Source organism: Mobula hypostoma, chromosome 13 (assembly GCF_963921235.1).
Source record: "Mobula hypostoma chromosome 13, sMobHyp1.1, whole genome shotgun sequence".
NCBI classification, from domain to species: Eukaryota; Metazoa; Chordata; class Chondrichthyes; order Myliobatiformes; family Myliobatidae; genus Mobula; species Mobula hypostoma.
The window spans coordinates 67,557,373-67,578,774 of record NC_086109.1 but is presented as its reverse complement, the minus strand read 5'-3'; the positions used below and the strand labels follow the sequence as shown (position 1 = coordinate 67,578,774).

The following is a 21,402-nucleotide window of genomic DNA, read 5'->3' as shown; positions in this document are numbered from 1 at the left end:
CTATATGCTTGTAACCATTGATCTGGAGATGTGCTCTAAGCTCAGTACAACAGCTAGAGAGTTGAAATTTAACTACAAGAACACAGGAAATGAAAGGAGTGGGATATTTGTAACTTAAGGCTCTTCCACGAGTCAATTATCTTTTACCCCAGTGCCACTTTTCTGCAGAAACCCCAGATGCCAAATTGAGAAGATCTGTCAATTATAAGTTGGAACAATTTGATTCATACTGGGAAAAATGGTTTAACTACATAATACCTCATAGACCTGATTTTATTCTCACAAGTCAATATGTTGTAAAAAAAAGATCACTCCCTACTTTGTACATAGTTTTCTTCTTTCGATTGTTCTTTCTTTCCTTTCCTTTCTGGATAAATATTATGTGGAGATTTGTGACAAATAAGATTATATGATAATGTGTACAGTATCTGAAATGCATCTTATGGAAATGTTTGTTTGATGATGAATTTCAATAAAAAATAAATTACAAAAAAAGAGAAAGGCTATCAACTGCTCTCCTGAATACACTCCATGTATGAGCTTCTATACCCTCCTGGGAACTGAAAGCCAAAGAATCTCTGCCTGTGAGGTAAAGAAAATACTTCTCATCCCTCCATGAAAGATCGACTCCTTGAGACTCTGACCTCTGGTTCTGGACACCACAGGAAGGGAAACATTACAACGGTATCTCAAACACTACAATAGAGTTGTATATTTAAAAGAGATCTCCTCTCATCCTTCTAAATTCTGAACAGTAGAGGTCTCATTTGCACAATCTCCACTCTTAGAAATCTCGTATCGCATGAATCAACTTGGTGAACGCTTTTTTTTAACCCATCCTTTGGTAAGGAGACCTAACACAGCTAAGGAAGTAAATCAGGTCTAAAAAGTTAGCCCTTGTTATCCATAAGGAATAGAGGCATGGACTTTCGTCGTGGGTAACAAGAAGATGCAACTATCACTAATGCCCCACCCTCTGTATATAGACATGGAAGGAAGGAACTCACAAGAGAGCATCGGCCATCAACTTTTTGCTGTTCATGTTTCTGTAGCAGGCAATTTCTTTTTTAAGAGGTCAAGTTGCTAGCTCGACACTCAACCCAGCACGCGTGGAAAGCGTGCCTGGGGAGCCAGCTGGGTTTGAATTCCGGAGCCTTCGCTCCGAAGTCCGGCGCTGATGCCACTACGCCACCAGCCGGCCTTGTATATAGACATACTTGTTTGAAAATTTGAGGTGGGGCTAAATCCACAAGCATATAGATCTGTACACACAAAACATTAAATCAGCCATGATGGTGATGAAACCAATGGAATGTCCCGAACAACATTTAGGGAAAATAAACTCAACCATTGCTGTCCATACCAGTCAGGTCGTAAGGTTGCTCTGTTTCTTATGCAACTCACACAAAATGCTGGAGGAACTCAGCAGATCAGGCAGCACACCCAGAAGGTGATCATTGTGGACTTCAGGCATGCCAGGAGTCACACTCATGTCCCCATCTACATCAACTGAACTGTAGTGGAGTGTGTATCAAGCTTCAAGTTCCTTGGTGTCCACATTTCCGAGGATCTCACCTGGTCCCTGAACTCCTCCATCCTGATCAAAAAGGCGCAACAGCACCTTTATTTCCTGCGGAGCATCAAGAAAGCTCACCTCTGTCCCAGGATACTGACGGACTTTTACCGCTGTACCATTGAGAGCATACTCACCAACTGCATCTCAGTGTGGTATGGCAATTGTCCCATATCGGACTGCAAAGCACTCCAGCGTGTGGTGAAAAATGCCCAGCGGATTATCGGCACCCAATTGCCCACCATTGAGAACATCCGCCGTAAACGCTGCCTGGGCAGGGCAAAAAGCATTATCAGGGATGCATCTCACCCTAACCATGAACATTTTACTCTCCTCCCATCCGGTAGGCGCTACAGGAGCCTCCGCTCCTGCACCAGCAGGCACAGGAAGAGCTTCTTCCCTGAGGCTGTGACTCTGCTTTACCTCTTATCACAGCGCTAAGCAGTATTGCACCCATATTGTACTGTCTCAGTACTTCTATATTTGTGTGCTGTAGCACTTACTTTTTATTCGCAGTTATTTTGTAAATAACACTATTCTTTGCATTTCTGGTCAGATGCTAAGTACATTTCATTGGCTTTGTATCTGTACTCGGCACAATGACACTAAAGTTGAATCTCATCTAGTCTATGGTAGTTAATAATAGATAATTGACATTTTGGGCCAAGCCCTTCTTCAGGATTGAGAAGGAAGGGGGTAGATACCAGAATAAAAAGATGGGGGGAGGGGAAGGAGGCTAACTGGAAAGTGATGGGTGAGTCCAGGTGGGTGACAAAGGTCAAGGACTAGAGAAGAAGGAATCTGATAGGAGAGGAGAGTGGACCATAGGAGAAAGGGACTGAGGAGGGGACCCAGGTGAGAAGAGGTAAAACATCAGAGTGGGGAATAGAGGAAGGTGGGGGAACTTCCTGCTTTTTAATACTTAGGAGTCTAATGTTTGTTCAATAAAGCTTAGTAGGTAAATCACACCAGTGTGCAGCAGTTAGCAGGACAGTTAGCATTTTGTGCACCACCTGCGCTCCCCTGTCTCTTATGGGCATCGATCCTTCAGCCTCCTAACAGCCCGGTGCCAGTCTCAGAGCCTTGACACATTCATCTCTACCTACGAACCAAATTATTGCTGATGGAAGTGAAACGTGAAACTGCTCCTCCTCGACGGAACATACTTTAGTCCCACCATTTCCTTTCTTCCCAAGGCTTCCACACCAGGAGCAGTCAACAGCTGTCTCCCACCTCCCCACCCAAACCCCCAAACAGCCCAGGAGTGTATGTAACGGCTCCGATTCCTTAGCCATTTTATGAACAGTATGCAAGACAATTTTTTTTACTGTATCTCGCTACCCAAGACCAATTCCAAACTATCCCTTCTTCCCTTTCTCCTCCCTTTCCTTAGCCCACCAACTCCCTTCCCACCCTCTCAAATTCAGTCTGAAGATGAACCCATCTTCTTGGCTCTGTTCCTGCTTCCTCCCTCCTCTTTTCTGGCAGCATCTCATTCCGAAAAAAATGTTATTGTGTAAGCCCGGCAGTAAGGGACTGTAACTGAGGTTGCCAGTGGGGGACTGAAGTATAACAGAAATTCACAAAAGGCCAAAGTTGGAGGAATACCGGGAATAGGACAGGAGGAGGATACATAGAGGGAGTATGCTCAGAGACACTTGATAATGATGGGAATCTTAAATTATGTTAAAGCAAATGATTATTTCAAGACAAGGTATTTTCTGACAATTAAAGAAAGACTATTTCCATTGGACAGTTCAAAACCATTGGCATGCTATGAAATGAAATATCTTTATTGTCATTGCATAGTACAATTTGTCATGCACCAATACAGCGAAAATGAGTTTGTAACTCTCATACTCAGTGCTATAAAACATCAAATAAAATAAATAAAATCAAGTAACCAGACAGTACAAGCCATGTCCAGCAGTACAAAAGCGCAACTCAGATGCATGACAGCCATAAAAACAAAATTAAAAGCAGCAATAAACAAATTTATGGATGATGCTTGATCAATTGGTTCAGAGCAATTATAGCTGTGGGGGAAAAGCTATTTTTTAGTTTGGAAGTGCAGGCGTAGAAAATCTTATAACGTCTGCCAGATGGAAGAAGTTCAACCAGATGATTGCATGGGTGTGTATTGTCCTTACAGACGCTTGTAGCTTTCCTTAGGCAGCTTAAGCTGTAGGTGTCCTCCAGGGCTGGGAGCTGTGTCCCGATGATATTCTCGATTAACAATGCAATTACAAACACGATTAACTCACAACTCCAGTGGTCCCCAATTGCCAATTGCGTTGCCTCTGATCTGGGCCAACATTTACATGCCGGGTGGCACCTAATTAATTAGCTTGTTTATTTCGGCTTTTTTCTTAAAGATGTGCTGGGTGCATCCTGGCCATCGCTGTACCGCTGCATTCTTCGCGGCAATGTATCAGTCCGTGGCCCGGAGGTTGGGGACCACTGCACAAATCAACTTAGTGGCTGCTCCTCAATAATTAAGAGTTATAGGGCAGTAGCCATTATTACAAACCAGAACCAGTCTTCAAATATCTTCAAATGAAACTTGCACATTGTAATTGGTCTTGAAATAATGTAGTACTGGCTCCCTACGGGACCGTGATACATTGGCCATACATACAGCCAATAGGACTACATTAATAGCCTGCATCACCAGGCATCAGATATTTTGAGCTGAAATACTTTGCATCATTGTGACAGAGATCAAGGAAGAATCCAGACTGGCTATTTTGCCACTAAGTACATGAAACATGGCCACTGTCATCTGGATCGAGGTTCTCAGGCCAATGATGTGAACTACATTGTCCTGACAAAGGTGTTCAAATTGTAAAACTATATTTCTACATAATAATTTCTCCACACCTAAACACTGAAGTAAGCTTGACAATTATAACCATAGAAATTGACCCCAACCACATGCTGTTATCTTTGTGCATAAAGAGTATAAGGAACTCAATATAGTTTGAATTGAAAGAGATACTACCAAGAGATTCTCCCAGCAGGTCTCCCCTCCAACAAATGTCTTTGCTGAATAAAGACCTTTTACATTGAGAGCTCTGGCCTCCTTGTAGCTCATTCTAAGTCACAACAATTGGAGTAAACCTCAGGATATGTCCGTGGCCCATTAAGTGGCCAGCAACCACACACTGCAACCAGCTGAGTATAGTGGATTCTGGTTAATTGGACCATCAGTTAATCAGGGTGGGCACTTATCTGGGATAACTCTTAAGGAAAAAAAATCTAATTGGGAAAATCGCTGAGACTCCCTTCATTTATTCAGAACACTATGCCACCTAACTGGGGTCAATATCACAAATGACCTGACTTGGTCCAACCAAGCAGAGTCCACTGCCAAGAAGGCCCACCAGCGCCTTTACTTCCTGAGAAAACTAAAGAAATTTGGCCTGTTCCCTAAAACCCTCACTAATTTTTATCGATGCACTGTAGAAAGCATTCTTCTAGGGTGCATCACAACCTGGTATGGCAGTTGTCCTGTCCAAGACCGGAAGAAGCTGCAGAAGATCGTGAACACGGCACAGTACATCACACAAACCAATCTTCCGTCCTTGGACTCACTTTACACCGCACGCAGTAGGAGCAGTGCTGCCAGGATAATCAAGGACACGACCCACCCAGCCAATGCACTTTTCGTCCCTCTTTCCTCCGGGAGAAGGCTCAGGAGCTTGAAGACTCATGCGGCCAGATTTGGGAACAGTTTCTTTCCAACTGTGATAAGACTGCTGAACGGATCCTGACCCGGATCTGGGCTGTACCCTCCAAATATCTGGACCTGCAACACACATCAAAGTTGCTGGTGAACGCAGCAGGCCAGGCAGCATCTCTAGGAAGAGGTACAGTCGACGTTTCAGGCTGAGACCCTTCATCGGGACTAACTGAAGGAAGAGCTAGTAAGAGATTTGAAAGTGGGAGGGGGAGGGGGAGATCCAAAATGATAGGAGAAGACAGGAAGGGGAGGGATGGAGCCAAGAGCTGGACAGGTGATTGGCAAAAGGGATATGAGAGGATCATGGGACAGGAGGCCCAGGGAGAAGGAAAAGTGGGGGGGGGGGGAACCCAGAGGATGGGCAAGGGGTATAGTCAGAGGGACAGAGGGAGAAAAAGGAGAGTGAAAGAAAGAATGTGTGTATATAAATAACGGAAGGGGTACGAGGGGGAGGTGGGGCATTAGCGGAAGTTAGAGAAGTCGATGTTCATGCCATCAGGTTGGAGGCTACCCAGACAGAATATAAGGTGTTGTTCCTCCAACCTGAGTGTGGCTTCATCTGGACAGTAGGGGAGGCCGTGGATAGACATGTCAGAATGGGAATGGGATGTGGAATTAAAATGTGTGGCCACTGGGAGATCCTGCTTTCTCTGGCGGACAGAGCGTAGGTGTTCAGCAAAACGAACTCCCAGTCTGTGTCGGGTCTCACCAATATATAGAAGGCCACATCGGGAGCACCGGACGCAGTATATCACCCCAGCCGACTCACAGGTGAAGTGTCGCCTCACCTGGAAGGACTGTCTGGGGCCCTGAATGATGGTAAGGGAGGAAGTGTAAGGTCATGTGTCGCACTCGTTCTGTTTGATGTGTGTTGCTTGAATTTCCAGCATCTGCAGAATTCCTCGTGATCTGGACCTGCATCTCGGTTTTTTTTTTGCACTACCTTACTTTCCATTTTTCTATTTTCTATTTATGATTTATAATTTAAATTTTTAATATTTACTATCAATTTGTAATCCAGGGAGCAGGAAGCGCAGAATCAACTATCACTGTGATGATTGTACGCTCTAGTATCAATTGTTTGGTGACAATAAAGTATAAAGTATAAAGGAGACTTGCTAAGCAGGTTCTAACTTGCAAACACGAGAAAATCTGCAGATGCTGGAAAAGCAACACACACAAAGTGCTGGTGGAACGCAGCAGGCCAGGCAGCATCTATAGGAAGAGGTACAGTCGACGTTTCGGGCTGAGACCCTTTGTCAGGACTAACTGAAAGAAGAGATAGTGAGAGATTTGAAAGTGGGAGGGGGAGGGGAGGGGGAGATCCGAAATGATGGGAGAAGACAGGAGGGGGAGGGATGGAGCTAAGAGCTGGAAAGTTGATTGGCAAGAGGGATGCAGAGTTGGAGAAGGGAGAGGATCATGGGACAGGAGGCCCAGGGACAAAGAAAGGAGGAGGGGCGCCCAGAGGAAGATGGAGAGCAGGCAAGGAGTGATTGTGAGAGGGACAGAGAGAGAAGAAAAAAAGAGGGGAGATAAAAATAAATAAGGGATGGGGTAAGAAGGGAAGGAGGGGCATTAACGAAAGTTAGAGAAATCAATGTTCATGCCATCAGGTTGGAGGCTACCCAGACAGAATGCAAGGTGTTGTTCCTCCAACCTGAGTGTGGCTTCATCTTGACAGTAGAGGAGGCCATGGATTGACATATCAGAATGGGAATGGGACATGGAATTAAAATGTGTGGCCACTGGGAGATCCTGTTTTCTCTGGCGGACAGAGCATAGGTGTTCAGCAAAATGGTCTCCCAGTCTGTGTCAGGTTTCACCAATGGAAAGCCACACCGGGAGCAGCAGACGCAGTATATCACACCAAACTTGCGTCAATTGCATGCACTTGTGTGGGCATTAGACACTACATGGTGCTTACTGCAGACAGTTTTTAAATAGCATAGTTGTGTGTGTTAATGTTCAAAAAACAGTGATTTTTGTCACTAATAATTGGCAGGAAATAAGCAATAAGACAATTCTGAACTGTTTTGCTCACTGTAGTTTCAAGCATTCAGGCCAGGAGTGAAAATGAAAAGATTTCACTACTTCAATAAATTAAGAACTATGAAGAATTTGAAGATATTGACACTTATCTTGAATGTGACAATTACAATGAAGATTTGGAGGACACAATCGCTGACTGCACTGTGTGAAGACAGTCCATTATCTGCACTGATTTTGTTCCTTGACTGAATTCCTCTGTTCATAACTATTAGGATCTAATACACAGTTTTAAAGTACAGAAATACAATTGATAGTGTTCTAATTTGTTTTGTATTTATTATAAATACCTAATTTGTTACTCAGTTTGTCTTTTCTTTATATCTTTTTAACTATTTCCATCAAATTTCAGCTAATTGGGGCAACCACTTTTGAGCCAAAATGTGTCCCAATTACAGTCAGCCCTCCTTATCCGCGAGGGATTGGTTCTAGGACCCCTCGCAGATACCAAAAAACGCAGATGCTAAAGTCCTTTATTCAACCTGTCTCAATGCAGTGGACCTTAGTACCCAGCGGAACCCCGGACCTTATTTAACCTGTCTCAGCGCGGTGGGCATTAGGACCCGGCGGCGGAGCTCTGAATCCGCAGTGTTTCTGTTCACGAAAACAATCATGATCACGACTGAAAATAAAGTGGAAATAACAAAGCGATCGGAAAGAGGTGAAATACCATCGGTCATTGGAAAAGCGTTAGGCTACTGTCGGTCAACGATTGGAACCAATTTAAAGGATAAAGTGAGAAAAGCCCTGCCCCAATGAAAGCTACAATTATTACCAAGCAACGCAGTGGTTTAATTATTGGGTTTTGGGGTTTTGATCCTCCACATCAACCCGACAGGGATGGACAACGCATTTGGGAGCCATCTGTCACTGGATCAAACTCGGGAACTTCCATTCCCAAGCCCAGCGCTGAAACATACGTTTCTTAAGTATTTTGTATGCATAGAAAGGTAAAATATATACTATATACTAACATTTGACTAACTGACACTAACTAGTATCGGATGTACCTGTTCCAACTTACTTAGTAAGAGAACTTCTGGTTTTTTTCGATCCCGATCCACGATAATCTACGCACATCCTCCCGTATAATTTAAATCATTTCTAGATTACTTATAATACCTAATACATGTAAATGCTATGTAAAATAGTTGTAATACTGCATTGTTTAGGGAATAATGACAAGAAAATAAAGTCCGTACATGTTCGAACAACAAGTGCTGGAAGAGCACTTCCGGGTTTTCTCGATTCGTGGTTGGTTGAATTCGCGCACGCGGATCTCGCGGATAAGGAGGGCCAACTGTAACCGGAATCCACTGGATTTATAAAATGAAGCACCCCACAGTTATATTTGTTTGGGCCAATGACCACGTTAACAATGTATCGATTAAAAAAGATTGGAGAGCTGGTTTTTAAACTTTGCTAAGGTGTTTGCCTCAATACTATTTCTGGCAGCTCATTCAAAATACACCAGTCTCTTTGCATTAAGAAGCTGCCCCCACGTCCCTTGTAAATCTCTCACTTCTGATCTTAAACATGTTACGTTTTGCAACTTCAAAACTTTAAACCAATTCAAATGAAGATGCACAAAGTCTGAAATACGGGTCTAGTTCGAATTTAGTTTAAGCGAGGCATGCACATATCACGTGGCTGTGTGATGGCGTATGCCATTCATGTATTTATACATATAACCCATAATTAATTATTTAAACAAACAAGGATGCTTAATCAAACAATATAGATACAAGATTAGTCAAATATTACTCTAATATTAAATACAAAACATATAGCCTCTTGCTTTCAGCATCTCTTCCCTGGTGCTTTTATCCTATCTATGCCCCTCATGATCCTATATACCTCTATCAAGTCACCCCAATCTCCTACGTTCCACGGAATAAACTCCTAGACTATGTAACCTCTTCTTGTAACTCATGTCCCCAAGTCCCCAAGTCCAGGTAAAATCCTGATAAATACGTTCTGTACTCTTTCTAGCTTAATAACATCTTTCTTATAACATATGTGGAAGGAAGAGGGTGAAATAAAGGATGTAAGGAGTTATTTTAATTGCTGTATATTGGGATACATTGCACAGGACTGTAGTACAAACAGGCTTTATAATCTGAACACCACACACAAAATGCTGGTGGAACGCAGCAGGCCAGACAGCATCAATAGGAAGAGGCACAGTCGACGTTTTGGGCCGAGACCCTTCGTCAGGACCAACTGAAAGAAGAGATAGTAAGAGATTTGAAAGTGGGAGGGGGAGGGGAGATCTGAACTGACAGGAGAAGACAGGAGGGGGAGGGATGGAGCCAAGAGCCAGACAGTTGATTGGTAAGAAGATACAAGGCTGGAGAAGGGAAAGGATCATGGGACAGGAGGCCTAGGGCGAAAGAAAGGGCGAGGGGAGCGAGACCCGATGCAGACTTGCAGACTGTTTCACTGAACACCTACGCTCTGTCCGCCAGAGAAAGCAGGATCTCCCAGTGGCCACACATTTCAATTCCACGTCCCATTCTCATTCTGATATGTCCATCCATGGCCTCCTCTACTGTCAAGATGAAGCCACACTCAGGTTGGAGGAACAACACCTTATATTCTGCCTGGGTAGCCTCCAACCTGATGGCATGAACATTGACTTCTCTAACTTCCATTAATGCCCCTCCCCACTTTCTTACCCCATTTCTTATTTATTTATTTTTATTTTTTTTCCCTTTCTTTCTCTCTCTTTATTCTCCCTCTATCTCCCTCACTATATCTTCCTCTGATGCTCCCCTCCCTTTTTCTTTCTCCCTGGGCCTTCTGTTCCATGATCCTCTCCCTTCTCCAGCCTCGTATCCCTTTTGCCAATCAACTTTCCAGCTCTTAGTTCCATCCCTCCCCCTCCTGTCTTCTCCTATCATTTCGGATCTCCCCCTCCTCCTTCCACTTTCAAATCTCTTACTATCTCTTCTTTCAGTTAGTCCTGACGAGGGTCTCGGCCTGAAACGTCGACTGTACCTCTTCCTATTGATGCTGCCTGGCCTGTTGCGTTCACCAGCATTTAGTGTGTGTTGCTTGAACTGCCAGCATCTGCAGATCTCCTTGTGTTTGCGTTTATAATCTGAATCCTATTATAGATCAGAGGTTGGAATGTGAGAATGCTTGGAAGTTAATGTTTTGGCTGATGAGGAGACATTTGAATGTTTCCATATTCATCACCAATTATTTCCAGCTTTCTTTTGATTTAAAGCATTAAGGTCTCCTTAAGGTGTGTATGTTTGTATTTTTAGCTCATCTGTTAACCACTTAACTCTCAAAAATAAGCTATTTTCTGAACTGGTTTAAAGTTTGTGCAATAAAGTTTTTCACTGCACAAATTAACTATTCGTTCTAAGTTTTTCAGTTATTTCAAAATGTTCTAAAAGTCCTAGTCACAGAATGAGGTACATTAACCTGGTCTCTGCTTGAATATGTAGACACAATCTTTGAAAGATATATATAGCACTGGACTCCAGCAGAGTTACTTCGACCCAACATCAAACTGATGTCCATAAAGTAATTTCAGATTGTGTACATATGCTCTCTGACCGTCATATGGACTGGTTTCAGAATGCCATATACAGAGCAACAACTGAAATTTGGAAATAAGAAAATGAACATTACTTCTTCACCCGCATATTTTATCTACAAGCACTGCATGTTACCAATTTTGAAATCCCTTTCTACAAATTCTTCACCTGTCACATATAGTACTGAGTAACTGAAATGGGGTTTGCTTTGTATCTTCAACAAGGTAAACTAAATTACTATACAGAATTACACAGGATTTTGGACTTCCGGCTCAAGAACCCAGTTGCTGTGAATAATTGACGGTGTGAACACAATCTGATTGATTGAACAAAATGATCATTGTCCACTGAATAAATGAAATAGTTCTAGCACTGTAATATAGTTACAAATTATATTAAAAATACTAATTTTTTGGAAACATGTTATGGTTTATATACATTGTGATTACGTTCCTAAAATGACGAGACTCAATCTTGTGAGAAGTGTTTGGTAGATTGTACAGAACTTTTCCCCATAGCAGAAGTGTCAAAAATGAGAGGACATAAGTTTAGGGTAAGGAGCAACTGTTATGTATTTAATATTACTGTAATATTTGAATAATATATTGTATATATATATATTGATTAATAAAGTATTCTTTGTTTACATAATTCATTAAGAGTTATATGTAAAAGTACATGAATGGCATAAGTCACAACGTCACCACATCATATGTGTGCACCTCACTAAAGTAAAAGGAAGTAGACATGATTTCTCGGGCTCCTGTGCTTCTCTTTCGATTAATTTCTGGATCAACAAACCATAACATCAACAGGCTTAGAGGGAATCCAAGGAAGAGTTTTATTCCCTGAGAGGTGTGTTTAGAATCTAGAATGCACTGTCATGGGAAACAAGATATTCTTACGACATTTGTTGTTCCGCTCCGCGCCTTGTGGCGCATCGGGCTGCAACCTTGCCGTTTCTTTAGCATTTGTCTGTTTTTTTATATAAGGCTGAGTTGCTAGCGCAACGGTCAACACAGTACGGATGGAAAAGGTGCAAGGAGCCGGCCGGATTCGAACCCGGGACCACTCGCCTCGAAGTCCGGTGCAGATGCCACTACACCACCGGCTGGCATTACATTTAAGAAGTTCCGAAGTAATCATCCAAATCCCCAACGCAAAGAAGACTGCAGACCTACTGTTGGAAAAGAGGATCAACAGAGAGTTTTTTTTTGGAGGAATAGAGAGCATGTTTGGAGGGTTAGTACTTTGCTCTGGGTGTCAGATGTGGGAATCCTGGGAATATTCCAGTCTCCCCAGATGGCCAGATCTATGCCAGGTGAACCGAGATGCAGCTCCTGAGAGAGTGTGTTAGGGATCTGGAGCTGCCGCTTATTGAGCTACAGCTTATTAGGGAAAGTGAGCAGGAGATAGATAGGAGCTACAGGGAGTTAGTCACCCTGAGGCTGCAGGAGTTAGATAAGTGGGTGATTGTCAGGAAAGGGATGGGAAGAGTTCAGATAGTAAAAAGCACCCCTGTGGCCATCTCTCTCAGTAATCATTAAATTGTTTGGATGCTGTTGAGGGAAGTGACCTGACAGAGGATGACCATGGTGATCGGGTCTCTGGCACTGAGCTTGGTTCCGTCGTGCAGAAGGGAAAGAGGAAGATGAGGAATGCGGTAGTCATAGGGGGTTCCACAGTGAGGGGAACAGACTGGAGGTTCTGTCAGCCTGATAGAGATACCCGCATGGTGTGTTGCCTCCCAGGTGCCAGAGTACAGGATGTCTCGGATCGGGTGCAGAGTATTCTGAAGCGAGAGGGTGAACAGCAAGAAGTCTTGGTACCAATGGCATAGGTAGAAAAAAGGAGGAGGTCCTGAAGAGAGAATTCAGGGAGTTGGGTAGGAAGCTGAAAAGAGGGACCTCTAGGGTAGTAATCTCAAGATTGCTGTCTGTGCCACGTGCTAACAAGCGCAAAAATAGCATGATCAGGCATATTAATGTGTGGCTGAGAGACTATGTGTTCCTGGATCATTGGGCACTCTTCTGGGGAAGGTACAAACTATACGAAAAGGACGGGTTACACCTGAACCCAAAGGGGTCCAATATCTTAGCAGGCAGGTTTAATAGAGTTGTCAGAGAGGGTTTAAACTAATTTGGCAGGAGGGTGGGAACCGGAGTGGTAGGGCTGAGGAAGGGGAAAACAGAAAAAAATCAAAGGTAACATGCAACAGAGATGATAGACAGGACAGGCAGGAAATGAGGCATAATCACAGCCAGTGGGATGAGTTACGGGGCCATAGAGGCATTGTGCAGTTAAAACAGAAAGCAACAAAGACTGGACTGTAAGTGTTATATTTGAATGCATGCAGCATAAGGGGTAGTGTGGCCCTGTGTATAAGAAATAATATTAAATCATTAGAAAGGGATGACATAGGATTGGAAGGTGTAGAGTCTCTATAGGTTGAGTTAAGAAATGGCAAGGGTAAAAGGACCCTAATGGCAGTTGCTCTAAACAGCAGCCGGGATGTAGATTACAAATTACAGCAGGAGATAGAAAAGGTGTGTTAGAAGGGCAATGTCATGACAATCGTTGGGGATTTTAACATGAAAGTTGATTGGGAAAACTGGATCAGTACTGGACCTCAAGGGAGAGAATTTGTAGAATGTCTAGGGATGGCTTTTTAGAACAGCTTGTTGTTGAGACCACTAGGGGATTGGATGTGCTGGATTGGGTGTTGTGCAATGATCCGGAGGTGAGAAGAGAGCTTAAGGTTAAGGAACCCTTGGGGAACAGTGATCACAATATGATCGAGTTCACTTTGAAATTTGAAAAGGAGAAACTAAATTCCAATGTGTCAGTATCTCAGTGGCATTAAGGAAGTTACAATGGCATGAGAGGGGAACTGGCCAAGGTTGTCTGGAAAGAGACACTAGCAGAAAGGACAGCAGAGCAGCAATGGCTGGAGTTTCTGTGAAAAATAAGGGAAGTACAAGACAGATATATTCCAAGTAAGAAGAAATTTTCAAATGGAAGAAGGACACTACCATGGCTGACAAGAAAAGTCAAAGCCAAAGTAAAAGCAAAAGAGAAGGCATACAAAGGAAGCCAAAGCTAGTGGGAAGATAGAAGATTGGGAAGCTTTTAAAAACTTGCAAAAGGAAACTAAGAAGGTCATTAGAAAGAAAAAGATGAGTTATGAAAGGAAGCTGGTGACCAATATCAAAGAAGATACTAGAAGCTTTTTTAAGTATATTAAGGGTAAAAGAGAGTTGAAGGTAGATATAAGACCAATAGAAAATGATGCTGGAGATATTTTATTGAGAGATGCAGAGATGGCAGAGGAACTGAATGCATATTTTGCATCAGTCTTCACAGTGGAAGACATCTGCAGTATACTGGACATTCAAGAGTGTCAGGGAAGTGAAGTAGTTCAGTGAAAATTATGACTGAGAAGGTGCTCAGGAAGCTTAATGGTCTGAGGGTGGATAAATCTCCTGGACCTGATGGAATGTACCTCGGGTTCTGAAGGAAGCAGCTGGAGATATTGCGAAGGCATTAACAATGATCTTTCAAGAATCAATAGATTCTGGCATTGTACTGGATGACTGGAAAATTGCAAATGTTACTCTGTTATTTAAGAAGGGCACGAGGCAGCAGAAAGGAAACTATAGACCGGTTAGCCTGACATCAGCGGTTGGGAAGTTGTTGGAATCGATTGATAGGGATGAGATTATGGAGTACCTGGAGCCACATGACAAGATAGGCCAAAGCCAGCATGGTTTCCTGAAAGGAAAATCCTGCCTGACTAACCTACTGCAATTTTTTGAGGAAATTGCAAGCAGGGTAGACAAAGAAGATGCAGTAGAGGTGGTGTACTTGGATTTTCAGAAGGCTTTTGACAAGGTCCCACACATGAGGCTGCTTAGCAAGATAAGAGCCCACGGAATTACAGGGGAGTTACTAGCATGGGTGGAGCATTGGGTGATCAACAGAAAACAGAGAGTGAGAATAAAGGGATCCTATTCTGGCTGGCTGCTGGTTATTAGTGGAGTTCCACAAGGGTCGGTGTTGAGACCGATGTTTTTTTACGATACTTGGACTAGGGGATTAATGGATTTGGGGCTAAATTTGCCAATAATACAAAGATACGTGGAGGAGCGGGTAGTGTTGAGGAAACAGCCAGCCTGCAGAAAGACTTAGGTAGTTTAGGGCAATGGGCAAAGAAGTGGTAAATTAAATACAATGCTGGAAAGTGAATGGTCATGCACTTTGGTGGAAGAAATAAATGGGCAGACTATTATTTAGATGGGGACAGAATTCAAAATGCAGAGGTGCAAAGGGACTTGGGAGTCCTTGTGCAAGATACCCTAAACGTTAACCTCCAGGTTGAGTCGGTGGTGAAGAAAGCGAATGCAATGTTGGCACTCATTTCTAGAGGTATAGAATATAACAGCAGGGATGTGATGTTGAGGCTCTATAAGGCACTCGTGGGACCACACTTGGAGTATTGTGTGCAGTTCTGTGCTCCTTATTTTAGAACAGATATAGTGACATTGAAAAGGGTTCAGAGAAGATTCATGAGAATGATTCCAGAAATGAAAGGGTTACCGTATGAGGACCATCTGGCAGCTCTTGGGCTGTATTCCCTGGAGTTCAGGAGAATGAGGGAGGGATCTCATAGAAACATTCCAAATGTTAAAAGGCCTGAACAGATTAGATATGGCAACGTTATTTCCCATGGTAGGGGAATCTAGGACAAGAGGGCACAACTTCAGGATTGAAGGACATCCATTTAGAACAGAGATGTGGAGAAATTACTTTAGCCAGAGGGTGGTAAATCTGTGGAATTTGTTGCCATGAGCGGCCATGGAGGTCAAGTCACTGGATGCATTTAAGATAGAGATAGATAGGTTCTTGATTAGCCAGGGCATCAAAGGGTATGGAGAAGGCAGTGGAGTGGGGATGACTGGAAGAATTGGATTAGCCCATGATTGAATGGTGGAGCAGACTTGATGGGCTGAATGGCCTACTTCTGCTCCTATATCTTATGGTCATTATGTACATAATGGTTTACTGGGTGTGGTGGGCAGGAGGGTTTATTTCAGAGCTGCATGACTCGATAAATCTGAAACACTGCAAAAGCTGGATTTTGTAATCTTTTAGCTCTGGAATAATCCATTTAGAATAAACCACACTATAAAAGGCATTAAGTATCAAGCCTCTACCTTATGAAGGACCTGGTCCTCTGAATTTTCCTCTCTTAAGTAACTTCACTCTAGATTTGTTGTCACCTTCTAACAGGTGAATGTATCCCCAACTGTCAAAACCTTGAACCACAAGATTTGTCAAAACTAGCCGAGTTGATACCTATCAGTTCAAGAGCAGGGAACATGCATACACTTGATTAAAAGTACTTACAAATATAGGGAATTACTGCGAGTTTAAACAGGATGCTGTGTTGGGAAAGCAATCTAATACTGCAGCGTGTGTTGTTTCACAGAATCTTTTCAAGAAGTCCACAAAAATGGCTTAAGGCAATTAAAGAATCAACATTCACAAACAAGTTGTACTCTGACTTAACCTTTGTGAGTCTGCCAGTTATGATGAAACCTTTCCAACAGAGGAGCTGCCTTGCAATCAGAGTTGTTTACATTTCCTTTACTCCGCCCATATAACTTTTTTCACAAACTCGCTTCTGGTTAACCTTTAACAAGGCCTCAAAAAGTCCTTGGAAAATAACATGATTGCACAAAACAGTAAAGATGAAGTGAGGTTTTGTAATCCAAAAAGGATTCGAGTTGTTCTAGCTTTGCTGTTCAAAAAGCAGTTATCGCTTTTTTTGTGCTTGTCTTAGGAACATTGAAAATAGAACGCTACAGTACAGGCCTTTCTGTGCACTACGTCGTGTCAACCTTTTAACCTGCTCTCAGGTCAATCTAACCCTTCCCTCCCACATAGTTTTATTGGTTTTATTCTATCAAAGTAAGTGGTGATAAACTTATTTCATCTCTATATTACTGCCTATAAACTCGAACAGCAATGCATAATTAAATTTAGATGTAACTCACCTGATGCCTAATATTTCTATTTCAGAGTCAATTTAAATATTGGAGCATCATTCATTTCAACACTGCACATTCTTTTCAATTGTTTAATTAAAACAAAAAAATTGCTGGGACTAGTAAGCATAATATAACAGGCCTTAGACCGTAGAACAGTCAGCACAGGAACATGCCTTTCAACCCAAATTACTCTCCCACACTATTAAGCTAATGGTGCTGGCTGGTGGTGTAGTGGCATCAGCACTGGACTTCAAGGCAGATGGTCATGAGTTCAAACCCAGCTGGGTCCCAACCTGGAGCAGTATCTGCGTGGAAGAAACTCCTGGCAATCTACTTCCATATCTTGCCATAAAAACCCTATGGACCCTATGGTCCATGAGCTCACGGACTTGACTTAACGACTGAACAACAACAAGCCAAACTAAACTAATTCCTTCTGCCTGGATATCATTCTCTGTCATATGTGCCTCCACATTCTGTCCCTTCAAATTTCAAACATGGTTGCTTACCCATTTTTTCCATTCTGACGGAAAATCTTCTGTTCTTCTCTGATGACTTCCTCAATACAAATGATGCGTGACCTGCTGAGTGCTTCCAGTACTCCAATTCCATATTTAAATTTGTTGACAGCACGCCACTGTCGTTGGCCAAGTCTAAGGTGGTGACAAATCAGCATATAGGAGGGAGATTAAAAATCAGCCTGAGTGGTGCCACAACAACCACCTCTCACTCAATGTCAGCAAGACTGAGGAGCCGATTATTGACCTCAGGAGGAGGAAGCCGGAGGTCCATGAGCCAGTCCTCTTCAGGGGATCAGAAATATAGAAGGTCAGCAACTTTAAATTCCTCAGTGTTATCATTTCCGAGGACCTATCCTGGGCTTAGCACATAAGTGCAATTATGAAGAAAGCATACTGCCTTAGAAGCTTGCAAAGATTCAGTGTGACATCTAAAACTTTGACAAACTTCTATAGCTGTGAGTTGGAGAGTATATTAGACAATAGACAATAGGTGCGGGAGTAGGCCATTCAGCCGTTCGAGCCAGCACCATCACTCACTGTGATCATGGCTGATCATCTACAATCAGTACCCTTTTCCCGCCTTCTCCCCATATCCCTTCACTCCACTATCTTTAAGAGCTCTATCTAACTCTTTTTTGAAAGAATCCAGAGAATTGGCCTCCACTGCCTTCTGAGGCAGAGCATTCCACAGAACCACAAACCTCTGTGTGAAAAAGTTTTTCCTCAACTCCGTTCTAAATTGTCTACCCCTTATTCTTAAACTGTGGCCTCTGGTTCTGGACTCCCCCAACATCGGGAACATGTTTCCTGCCTCTAGCGCGTCCAATCCCTTAATAATCTTATATGTTTCAATCAGATCCCCTCTCATCCTTCTAAATTCCAGTGTATACAACCCCAGTTGCTCCAATCTTTCAACATATGACAGTCCCGCCATCCTGGGAATTAACCTCGTGACCCAACGCTGCACTCCCTCAATAGCTAGAATGTCCTTCTTCAAATTTGGAGACCAAAACTGTACACAATATTCCAGGTGTGGTCTCACCAGGCCCCTGTACAACTGCAGAAGGACCTCTTTGCTCCTATACTCAATTCCCCTTGTTATGAAGGCCTATATTGATAGGTTGCATCACAGCCTGGTATGGAAACAACAATGCCCTTGAATAGAAAATCCCACAAAAAGTAGTGGATACAGCCAAGTCCATCATGGGTAAAGCCCTCCCCACCATAGAGCACATCCACAAGGAGTGCTGTCACAGGAAAGCAGCATTGTGTGTCGAAGCAGAGACCCCACCACCCAAGTGTGCCCTCGTCTCACTGCTGCCATCAGAAACAGCCTCAGGACCCACAGCGTCAGGGTCAGGAACAGTTATTACCCCTCAACCATTGAGCTCTTGAAACAGTGGGGGTAACTTCACTCTCCCCATCACTGAACTGCTCTCACAGCTATAGACTCAATGTCAAGGACCTCTCATCTCATTTTCTTGATATTTATTGCAAATTTATTTATTATTATTTCTTTTGTATTTGCAGAGTTTGCACACTGGTTGTTTGTCAGCCCTTTTGGGTGTGGTCTTTCATTGATTCTATTGTGTTTCTTAAACTTACTGACTATGCCTGCATGAAAACAAATCTCAGGGTTGTATATGATGACATATCTGGTACTTTGATTATAAGTTTACTTTGAACTTATTGGCTGTTAATTTTACTTCAGATTTTCACCATCTGCTTTTTTTTGTTTTCCTTTACATTTCTTTAATTTGTTTTTTTTAAGGATAACCAGAGTTAGGATTGAAATAAAAATTTGCAGTTCTGAACTGTCTTTCACAAGCACAGTATCTCCCAAAGTGTTTGACAGTCAATTAAGGATATTTGAACTGTAACCACTCTTGTAATAAAAGACATGTGACAGGTAACCTACAGAAGGTGAACTCCAAAAGGCCTCAATGCGACAAATCATCTGATCATCTTTATTTAAAATCATTTTGATGAGGAAATTCACCAAGACATCATGAATTACTTCCTTGTACTTTTTCAGAATATCACCATTGGATCCATTTCAAACAGCAATAGGAACGCCGGCATGTAAGCTCATCTGAAGTGTGGTACCACTGACAGGGAAATTCATCCACTGGCATATCAGCCACCATCCCAAAGTATAATTTTTAAAGAGCTGTTTTTGGTTCTTTGCGGGAATGGGACCCACTCTCGGGGTTTCATAACTGGCTGCTGTTCGGCATGCCAAGGGCTCGGCCTAAGAGTCTGGCTCCGATTTGGAAGCCGAGGATCTCAGGGCTCTGGAGACGGGCAGATTGAGGGTTCGCTGTCATAGCAGGAGACCCGTGTGTCATTGGGGGAGTCCAAATGTCTACGGCTATGTAGCCGGAGACCCAAGATTAATGAGATCTTCAGGCATAGAGCTCGAAAAAAGCGACATAAAGGACTTTTAGCATCATAAACCAGCGAGTTGTTTGTTTTGCCTCCCTGCTTGCTAGGAAAACGGAGAACCTCCTTCTCCCTTATTAGGGGGAGAGAGGGAGAGAGGGGGGGAGGGGGAGAGGGGGAAGAGGGGAGGGGGGAGGGGGGAAGAGGGGTGAGGGGAGAGAGGTGAGGGATGAGAGAGGATAGAGGAGAGAGAGAGAGAGAGAGAGAGACTGAGACTGAGACTGAGACTGACTCTGTGGTATGTCATACACCGGGTGAAACGCAAAGCCACTGGGGTAACTGCAAGTCTGTGCTATTGCTTGATGCATGGTTGAGTGCTTGGTGGTGGGTGCCGATGCTTTTATTTGAGGGGGGGAGGGGGGATTGTTGCTTACGTGTGGGAGGGAGGGGAACGGTGGGGGGGACTTTGGGGTTCTAACATTTAACTGGGCACTCCTCTGTTTTCGTGGATGGTTGTGAAGAAAAAGCATTTCAGGATGTATATTGTATACATTTCTCTTACATTAAATTGTACCTTTGAACCTTTGAGAAACTTCAGTTAAATATAATCAATACTTATTGCTGAAAACATAATCTAAAACAAGATTATCTATATTTTATCACATTAATATTTTTAGGACATTGCTATACACAAACCAGGTGTCTATTCTTCAAAAAGACTTGACTCTGTACAGCAGTGTGGGATACCCAAGGGTCACTAAGGACCTAGAACATACAGAACATTACAGCACAGTACAGGTGCTTCGACACACAATGTTGCTTCGACCTTTTGACCTGCTCTAAGATCAATCTAACCCTTCCCTCCTACGTAGCCTTCCATTTTTCTATTATCTATATGTCTATCTGAGAATTTCTTAAATGCCTGTAATGTATCTGCCACTGGCAGGGCATTCTACACATCCAGTACGCTCTGTGTAAAAAGTATCACCTCTGACATCCCCTATAGTTTCCTTCAATCACCCTAAGATTGTGCCCTATTGTATTAGCCATTTCCAACCTGGGAAAAAGCCTATGGTTATCCACTCAATCCATGCCTCTCATAATATTGTAGACCTCTTTTGTCACCTCCCATCCTCCTTTGCTCCAAAGAAAAAAGTCCCAGCTTGCTCAATCTTTCTTCATAAGACATGCCCTCTAGTCTAGGCAGCATCTGGATACATATTCTCTGCACCTCCTGACGCTTCCATGACCTTCCAGTAACAAGGTGACAAGAACTGAACAGAATGTTCCAAGTGTGATCTAACCAGGGTTTTATAGAGCTGCACCTTGTGGCTCTTGACCTCAATCCCCAATTAATAAAGGCTAACTTACATATGACTTCTTAACAACCCTATCAACTTGCTCAGCAACTTTAAGCGATCTATGGACTTGGACACCAAGATCCCTCTGTTCCTTCACACTGCCAAGAATCCTGGTATTAATTCTATATCCTACCTTCAAATTCAACCTTCCAAAATTAATCACTTCACAATTT

General features: G+C 42.9%; 1 protein-coding gene across 10 annotated transcripts in view; it reads right to left on the bottom strand.

Moving 5' to 3' along the window:
• The window catches only part of sema4ba (sema domain, immunoglobulin domain (Ig), transmembrane domain (TM) and short cytoplasmic domain, (semaphorin) 4Ba), a 462,752-nt gene that overhangs the window by 162,672 nt on the left and 278,678 nt on the right, over nt 1–21,402 (bottom strand). The gene's annotated exons all lie outside the window — the stretch shown is intronic.